This window comes from Hevea brasiliensis, chromosome 17 (genome assembly GCF_030052815.1).
Source record: "Hevea brasiliensis isolate MT/VB/25A 57/8 chromosome 17, ASM3005281v1, whole genome shotgun sequence".
Classification (NCBI taxonomy): Eukaryota; Viridiplantae; Streptophyta; class Magnoliopsida; order Malpighiales; family Euphorbiaceae; genus Hevea; species Hevea brasiliensis.
The window spans coordinates 23,159,280-23,168,374 of NC_079509.1; the positions used below are offsets into that span (position 1 = coordinate 23,159,280).

The 9,095-nt window shown below is 34.0% G+C and overlaps 1 pseudogene; it reads left to right on the plus strand.

Moving 5' to 3' along the window:
- The first annotated feature begins 770 nt into the window (after window positions 1–770).
- Window positions 771–6,231, plus strand: LOC110638769 (cuscuta receptor 1-like; annotated as a pseudogene).
- Window positions 6,232–9,095: the final 2,864 nt, after the last annotated feature.

The window sequence follows — 9,095 nt, forward strand, 5'->3', positions numbered from 1 at the left end:
ACGATGTGAAAGATAGCTATTGGTGGAATGGCATAAAGAGAGACATAGCAGATTTTGTGTCCAAGTGCTTGACTTGTCAGAAGGTGAAGTTTGAACACCAGAGACCGTCAGGGAAGCTGCAAGAGCTCCCTATCCCAGAGTAGAAGTGGGAAATGATTGCTATAGATTTTGTGACTGGGTTGCCTCGTACCACGCGAGAATATAATTCGATATGGGTAATTGTAGACCGCCTAACTAAATCAGCTCACTTCTTGCCTGTGAAGACTACATATTCTGTGGCACAGTACACCCGACTCTACATTTGAGAAATAGTCAGACTGCATGGAGTTCCTGCTTCCATAATATCTGACAGAGGGCCCCAGTTCACTTCTCGGTTTTGGAGGAAGTTGCAAGAGGCACTTGGCACACAGTTGAACTTTAGTACTGCTTTCCACCCTCAAACAGACGGACAATCCGAAAGGACAATCCAAACACTGGAAGACATGCTTCGCATGAGTGTTTTGGATTTTGGAGGTCAATGGGATGATCAGCTAGCTTTGGTGGAGTTTGCCTACAACAACAGTTACCATTCTAGCATAGGGATGGCACCCTATGAGGCGCCATATGGAAGAAAGTGTAGGTCTCCTCTGTGTTGGATGGAGATGGGAGAAGCAAAGGTGCATGATGTAGACCTAGTGCAGTACACTTCAGAGATAGTTCCTTTAGTCAGGGAACGATTGAAAATTGCTTTCAGTAGGCAGAAAAGTTATGCAGACCCCAGATGGAGGGATATGGAGTTTGCTGTAGGTGACTATATATTCCTGAAGGTTTCTCCGATGAAGAGAGTCATGCGATTTGGAAAGAAGGGCAAGTTGGCACCTCAGTATATTGGACCTTTTGAGATTACTGATAAAGTTGGAGCAGTTGCCTACTGGTTGGAGCTACCACCCAACCTTTCTCATGTTCATCTTGTGTTTCACATCTCTATGCTCAGGAAATATATTCCTGATCCTTCTCATGTACTACAGCCGGATGTAATAGAGCTAAAAGAAAACTTGACGTTTGAGGAGCAACCTGTAGCCATAGTGGACTACCAAGTGAGGCAGCTAAGATCAAAACAGATCCCTATGGTTAAGGTTTTGTGGAGGAGCCAGTCAGTGAAAGAGTGCACCTAGGAGTCAAAACGGGATATGCGTAGCAAGTACCCTTATCTGTTCAATGTGTAATCCTGTATTTTATTCTGCCTTGTGTAAAATTCGAGAACGAATTTTCTGTAAGGGGGGAAGAATGTAACACCCCTAATTTTTTTATTTATTATTTTTGGGCAAATATTGATGTTTTAATTTTATTTAATTTTAGGAAATTATTTGAAATTGTTTGGATTTTCGAAATCGGGTTTGATTTCCCGAAAATATAAAACTTTGATGATTTTTAGAAATTTATTTAAAGAGCACGTGGTAAAACTAAAAATATATTTGGAGTCTACAAAGTTTTTTGAATTTTCTAGAATTTTTTTCGGAATTTTTGGGCCTTGTTTTCGGTTCCAAGGCAAAGTAAAATTTTAAAATTTTGTATCCTAAATCGAACCGACTGAATCAAACTGGACCGGATCGGACCGGTTGAATCGGACCGGCTCCTTCTTCCTTTTTCTTCATTCCCGCAAGCGTCCCGACCCCTCTCTCTTTCTCTCTCGTTTTCTCTCTCCTCCCTCCTCCCCTCACCGCCTCGCCGCCTCTCCAGCCACCCCAGCTCGCCAGTGCGCCGCCCCACCACCTCCCTACGGCCGGCCGACACTCCAGGCGGCCAGAAAACGCGAACGAACGCCTCCCCTGTGCTCGCGACGCTTCGTCTTCCCGACCAAAATCTGACCAATCCGGCCACTAATCAGGCCGGGTCTTGTGTCTAAACCCATCTACTCCTCGAGTGCTTTCCATAGACACCAAGATCACCGAAATCCATCGAGCAGTTTGTCCAATTTTTATCCGGGAAGTTTTAGTCCATTTTGACTTTTGGGCTAGATTTCTCACAAACCGTGAACCCCACGAGAAAACCGAGAGTACCAGAGCTCTCCACTCGTCGAGAGCTTTGCGGCGATATAAATTTCAAATTTTTCGACACCGTTTTTCGGTGGGTCCCACGGAACTTCGTAGTATTTTTTCGAGTATTAAATGAGCTTAGAAAATTTCGTAAAATTTATGTACTAACCCCCGTGTTGTGGGCTTCGTGTAGGTATCTTCAAATCGTGGAAATTCGACAGTTGTCTGGGTCTGTGAATTTCCAGCTAGACAGACCGACTACCAAAAAAGTCTCCGAATTAGATCGAGATTTTGGCTACCCCACCATTGTGAGATGTCTTGAGCGCGTCCCCGGAGTCGGAATCGGCAAAGGTAAACCCGAACCTTGCTTTTTCATAATTTTCTAGTGCTTAAATGGGATTAAAAATCCATAAAATATTCGTGGTAGCTCAGAAAATTATGATTCTTTTTGCAATAGCCTAGTAGTATTGCTAAGGACCGCGGAGCAAAGTTTTAGAATTTTTAGAGCTTATGTGGACAGTTTTTGCAAAAATGATCAATTATAAGGACTAAACTGTAAATTTACATATTGTGATTGATGACTGTTTGGATGGGCCCAGGAGGGGCTGTGTGATGTGATTGAGTTGTGAGTGTATGAATTGTGAATATAGAAGTGCGTTTTAAGCCTTTTTGCAGGTTGGGTAGGTCCTAGGTATAGGGGAGACTTTGCTAGATTTTCGGCACGACTTAGGATGTATTTAGTCTTTTCTTAGTTTGTATTGAGTCAAATTTATTAAATGATTATAATAAAATTGTCAGTTGAGCCGGGATAGCCTTCTTCCTCCGTCCAGCTGCCACAGTGATTGCTATCAGGTTTGTGAGTAAAATATTAATTTTAATTGTAATTTCGATATTATTATATATTTAAGCATGCCCATGCATCACTTATATGTATGTATCTATGTAGTTAAATTCTAGGCACGTTTTATGTTGCATTCACAACTGTTAAAGTGCTATGAATGTCGTTGTGGTAATTTGGAGGAGTGTGCATGCATTGGCATGCGTGTGATATGGTGTTGACTATGGATAGGACGGGTAGACACGGCTTGAGATCTTTGCTGGGACCCAGTCCTTCAGGGTAGACACGGCTTGAGTTCTTCGCTGGGACCCCGATTTGGTTATTTAAGTGGAAGTCCGAGCTGAGTTCTTCGCTGGACAGGTTGGATTAAGAGAGCTGTATAGGGGATCAGCTCCCATACATTATGATTGATATTACTGGGTGTGTGAGTGCTCCAAATTACCTTTTTGCTGTTATGATGTGAAATTATTGCTGATGTTGCATTTCACTCTACAGGATGCATTAGTTTTAGATAGTTATAGAGATTATGGTTAAAATTGATATTTTACTCTCTGAGTTGAACGCTCACTCCTGTTCAATATTTTTCCAGGTCATAGGAGGATATTTTTGAGGTTAACCTGCTTTTCTCCCTCGCAGGTTGCTTATTTATGTTTGTATAGACCTGTTAACTCTTAAAATTTCCGCATGTGTTAGTAATATTTATTTGATTTAGGTCTGTAATATAAATTGTTATTTTGGACCTGTAAACTTAATATTTTATGCATGTTTGATGAACTGGATGAGGGAGCTGAGCTCCCATTTATTTTTATGAAATTTGAGTATGTGGAGGGTGAGCTGAGCTCCCCAATTGATTATATATTGTGTTTACAGGTAGGGTAAGTCAAAAACTCCCCATTGAAAGGTCCATTTTATGGCTGGACTCTGTCCGGTTGAATTCTTGAAATTGGGCCCAAATGGGCCTTAGAGTTGGATTAAGGAATAGTTAGGCCTACTACGGACATCGGGAGCTTTAGGCTGGCTCAGGTCCTAGTGCCGGTCCAGCCCATAGGTTGGGTCGTGACACTTCTCTTAAGCTTTTATCTTTGTTTGAACTGAAATGCACCCTACCAATCCAAGGTAAATTTCTTTTCCAATATCTCTCTTTTACACTAAAAAACGGTTCCACTATACAAGCCAATTAAACTTAATAACAAAGATTAATATATTATTATCCCCTCTCATTTATTATTATTATTATTATTATTATTATTATTATTATTATTATTATTATTATTATTATTATTATAGGCTTGCCACATCTGAAGAATTTAGAACACTTGTATTTGGATTATTCTACTGTAAGCGGCAACTTTCTATGAACAATTGGAGTTTTATCCTCCCTTAAAACATTATCTTTGATGAAGTGTGGACTTAGCGGCATGATACCTATGAACCAAGGTAAAATGGATATAATTTTTCTCTATTTTATATATCTTTCATCTTAATTAGAGATTTTAGTTTAAGTTTTTATAAATGAATAATTTTCAGGTATATGTGAATTAAAACATCTCTAGATGCTAGATATTAGCTACAATGATCTCAGTGGTAGCTTACCTTTGTATCTAGCAAATTTGACTTCTCTTCAATGATTGCATCTCTCTTATAATCACTTTATTGGAAATATCTCATTATCTTCCCTTAAGAGTTTAGCAAACCTTCAATACTTATCCCTCTCAAACAATTCCTTCCAAATCTCAATCTCATTAGGTCCATTTTTCAACCATTCAAAACTCAAGCACTTAGAAAGTTCAGGTAACATAATATTTACAGAAATAGATCATCAATATTTGAACCCAATGTTTCAATTAGAGATGCTTGTTTTATCTAGTCATGGATATTGTGGAGCATTCCCCAAATTCCTCTATCATCAGCATAACCTACAAGTTGTTGATCTGTCGCACATTCAAATGAGAGAAGGGTTTCCATCTTGGTTGCTACAGAACGACACAAAACTAGAAGGACTTAGTCAACAATTGTCTCTCAGGGCCTCTCCAATTACCACTTCATCCTCATATGAATTTGTCATACTTGGATATCTCAGGCAATTGCTTCCATGGCTATATTTCACCAAAGATAGGAACACAACTGCCAAGATTGGCATATGTAAACATGTCAAGAAATGGTTTCAATGTTAGTATTCCCTCTTCATTTGGAAATATGAGCTTATTGGAAAGCTTAGACCTATCCAACAATAGATTGTCAGGTAGTATACCAGAGCACTTAACCATGGATTGCGTCTCATTATGTGAAATCATACTTTCAAACAACAGTTTGCAAGGCCAAATGTTTTCTGAAAACTCTAACTTAAGAGATCTGGTTGAGTTACACTTGGATGGCAATCAATTTACTGGCAACATCCCATATAGCTTATCTAATAGCTCTTTTTAACAAGTGTTGGATCTTAGTCATAACAACATATCTGGTAGAATCCCATGGTGGTTGGGAAACATGCCTTTTCTTCAGATATTGGATGTTAGTGATAATTATCTCTCTAGTAAGATCCCTAATTGGATGAGGAATAAGTCTTCTCTCGAAATTTTGAATCTTTCGCAGAACTACATTTTTGGAAGTTTACCATCCAATTTCTGTTCTCCAGATATAGCAGAAGTCCATTTATCTAAAAATAAGCTACAAGGATTGTTAATGGATTCATTCTATAATTGCCCTTCATTGTTGATGTTAGATCTCAGACATAATAATTTAGTAGGAAGCATTCCAAAATGGATTGGCGAGATTCCATTGGGCTATATTCTCATGAGTCATAATCATCTTGAAGGTGAAATCCCAGTTCAGCTATGCAAGTTGGATAAGTTAAGCTTGATAGATCTTTCTCATAACAATTTTTCTGGTCATATTCCTCATTGCCTAAGTTGCAGTAGTAGTAATTGGTACAATCAGCGAGAAGCTTCAACTAATCCTGCTCCTATTACTTTTGCTCCAATTATTACTTATGCTCCTAACGGACAACATCAACAGCCTGGGGAATTTACGTACAAGAATTCTCCAATGTTTATGTACAACGGCCTGTGGAGTTTACAACCAAGAATTCTTCCTATTTTTACCAAGCAAGCATCCTTCGTTATTTTTCTGGAATCGATCTCTCTTGTAATAATTTGACAGGTGAGATTCCTCTTGAAATTGGAAATCTTAGTATGATCAAGGTGTTGAATTTGTCACACAATAAATTGATCGGAGCAATCCCACCAACATTTTCAAACCTAAGGCAAATTGAGAGTTTGGATCTTTCTTATAACAATTTAGAAGGGAAAATTCCTCCTCAACTTAATCAACTATATTCTCTAGAGGTATTCTGTGTAGCATACAACAATCTATCTGGTAAAACACTAGAGATGGTTGCACAATTTTCAACATTTGATCAAAGTAGCTATGAGGAAAATCCTTACCTTTGTGGACTGCCATTGAAGAGTTACAATAACACATTTCCATCATCATCAAGGACTTCAACAGAAGAAAAGGAAGATAATGGCTTCATGGACATGGATGCTTTCTATGTGAGCTTTGTGGTGTCTTACATCATGGTGTTACTAGGAATAGCAGCAATTTTATACATAAACCCATACTGGCGACGAAGATGGTTTTACATTGTAGAGATGAGCCTCACCAGTTGCTACTATTTTCTGGTGGACAATATTCCTCTGTTGTCCAAATTCGGACTTTCACAGAATTAAGGCTCTTCAAGTTCAATGCTTGATGATCTGTGTTTTCCAATGTTCAATTATTTGCATTTAGTTTTTGTTTTCCAATCAAATGATGTATCTATGTATTTGAAAATAATTGCTAGACATTGTTAATGTTAGACGCTAATTAGCTTCTTCATGGAGAAAATAACTTGTGATTTTTTATGTCTAAGTATAAAAAAATAGTTAATTGAATTAGTCTACAAATTCAGATAAAATAACTAATTCTTAACAACAAACTTAATTAAAAGAAAATTCTTAATAATTGCAAATAAATGAAAGTTCAATCATATATATTAATAAAACTATTCACCTTAATTTTTTAACAAATATTTTCTAATTCAGATATCTTTAGGAACTAAACAATAACAGTAAAAATATGGTTGAAAACTCCGACTTATGAAAAAAAAAAAAGTTAATTTCATAAATGATGCATGTTTATTAACTCATAATAGTAATAAAAGAATAAATAGATCAGTAATAATAAAAAAAAATAAAAAAATAATATAATCCAACATACCACAGAACTAAAATTTCTAAATATATACAATAAATGTTACTATTGTTAAAGAAATATATTAAAATTCAAAATTTTGATATCAAAATTGATTACTAGAGTAATTGAAATACTATTAATTTCTACTCATGAAATCTCAAACTTTCATATCATATGTATAATGTTACATATTTTCAAACTCCACAAAAAATTTTAATATTCAAGTTTAATCGTAACATTACACATATTTAATTAAGGTAGTTTGGGCAATCTTATAATAAAGAAAAGAAAAGAAGTTTTGAGTTCAAGTCTTATCATCAACTTATTTTGACACTTATCACCATAAATTATCACATATCGGGCTTTCATTCAATCCAACATATATATATATATATATATATATGAGCTATCAGCTTTTATATTAATTATGCTAAGAAACTTGAATGATACCCAAAAGCAAGGTATCTATACACTATAAAAAATACTTAATTTTGCAACTGACTGAAATTGGTTATTATTTATAATAAATTTTGTAATCGATTTATGATTTCAGTTTTTTTAGTAAATTAGTTAATTTTTAAAAATTTAGCAATCGATTCAAGAATCGGTTACTATGAGCAACTGATTTTATAATTGGTTATTAAATTTGGTTACTATTAACAATCGATTTATAATTAATTACTAAATCGATTGTTAATTGATATTAAAAAATTTTAAATATATAATTAGTAACCAATTAAAAAATTGATCTTAAAATCTATTGCTAGTAGCAATCGATTTTAAAATTAATTGCTAATAGCAACTGATTTAGAGAATTGATTGCTAAATTAAATAATTATTTTAATTGGCTTTAAAATTAGCAATTGATTTACAATCGGTTGCAAAAATTAGTTGTTAATAGCAACTGATTATAAATCGATTGCTAAAATCAGTTATTATTTATAATTGATTCCTTGTCGATTGTTAATAGCAACCGATTTTTACAATCAAATGCAAATTGGTTGCTAAATTTTTTTTACCTAAAAATTTTCACTTAAATTTTTGTTTTTTTTTTATTTGCAATCGATTTTTGCAATCAATTTAAATCAGTTGCTAATAGCAACCGATTTTTCTCTCTCAAAAATTTTCGCTTAATTTTTTATTTTCTTTTTTTTTTATTTGCAACCGATTTGTGAATCGATTGCTAACAACACTCAATTTTTGCAACCAATTAAAATTGTTTGCGAATAGTAATTGATTTTGAACCCCAAAAATTTATACCTATTTTTTTTTATTTTGATTTGCAACTGATTTGCTAATCGGTTACCAACAACAAGTGATTTTTGTAACTGATTGAAACTGCAACGATTTTGTAACTGATTGCGAATCGGTTGCAAAATTTTTTCCCAAAAATTTCTCATCCAATTTTTAAAAGTAATTATTAACCGACAATCAGTTACTAAGATCGGTTATTAATTCGCTTATATAAATCACTACTAATTTTCTTTCCCTGCTACTTGTTTTTCTCTCTCTCTTTCTTCTCTTCTCTCTCATTTTCCTCGTCTTTTTTTTTATTCTCATCTATTTTATTTATCATTTTTTCCTTTTTAATATATTTTCTTCATCATTTTTTTCTAATCTATTTTCTTTTTCATCTTTTTCTTTATCATATATTTTCTTCTTCGTTTTCTTTACCATCATTTTCTTCCTCATCTTTTTTATTTAATTTATTATTTTGCATAAAATAAAAATTTTTGTACAAATATATTTTTTGTTAGTAAATTATTTTTTTAGCAATTTATTTTATAAATATCTTTTTATATTTAGTTTTTTTTAATATTTTTTATAATAGTTATTTTTTGTAATTTTTTATAATATTTTTATATTAATTTTTTAGTACTAATTTTTTATTAATAATTTATTATTTTAGTAATTTTTAAACCATTTATTTATTTAAATTTTTTATTTGTTATTTAGAAATTTAATTTTTTTAATAATTTTTTAAATTAGCAGCCGACTTTTTGGTTACT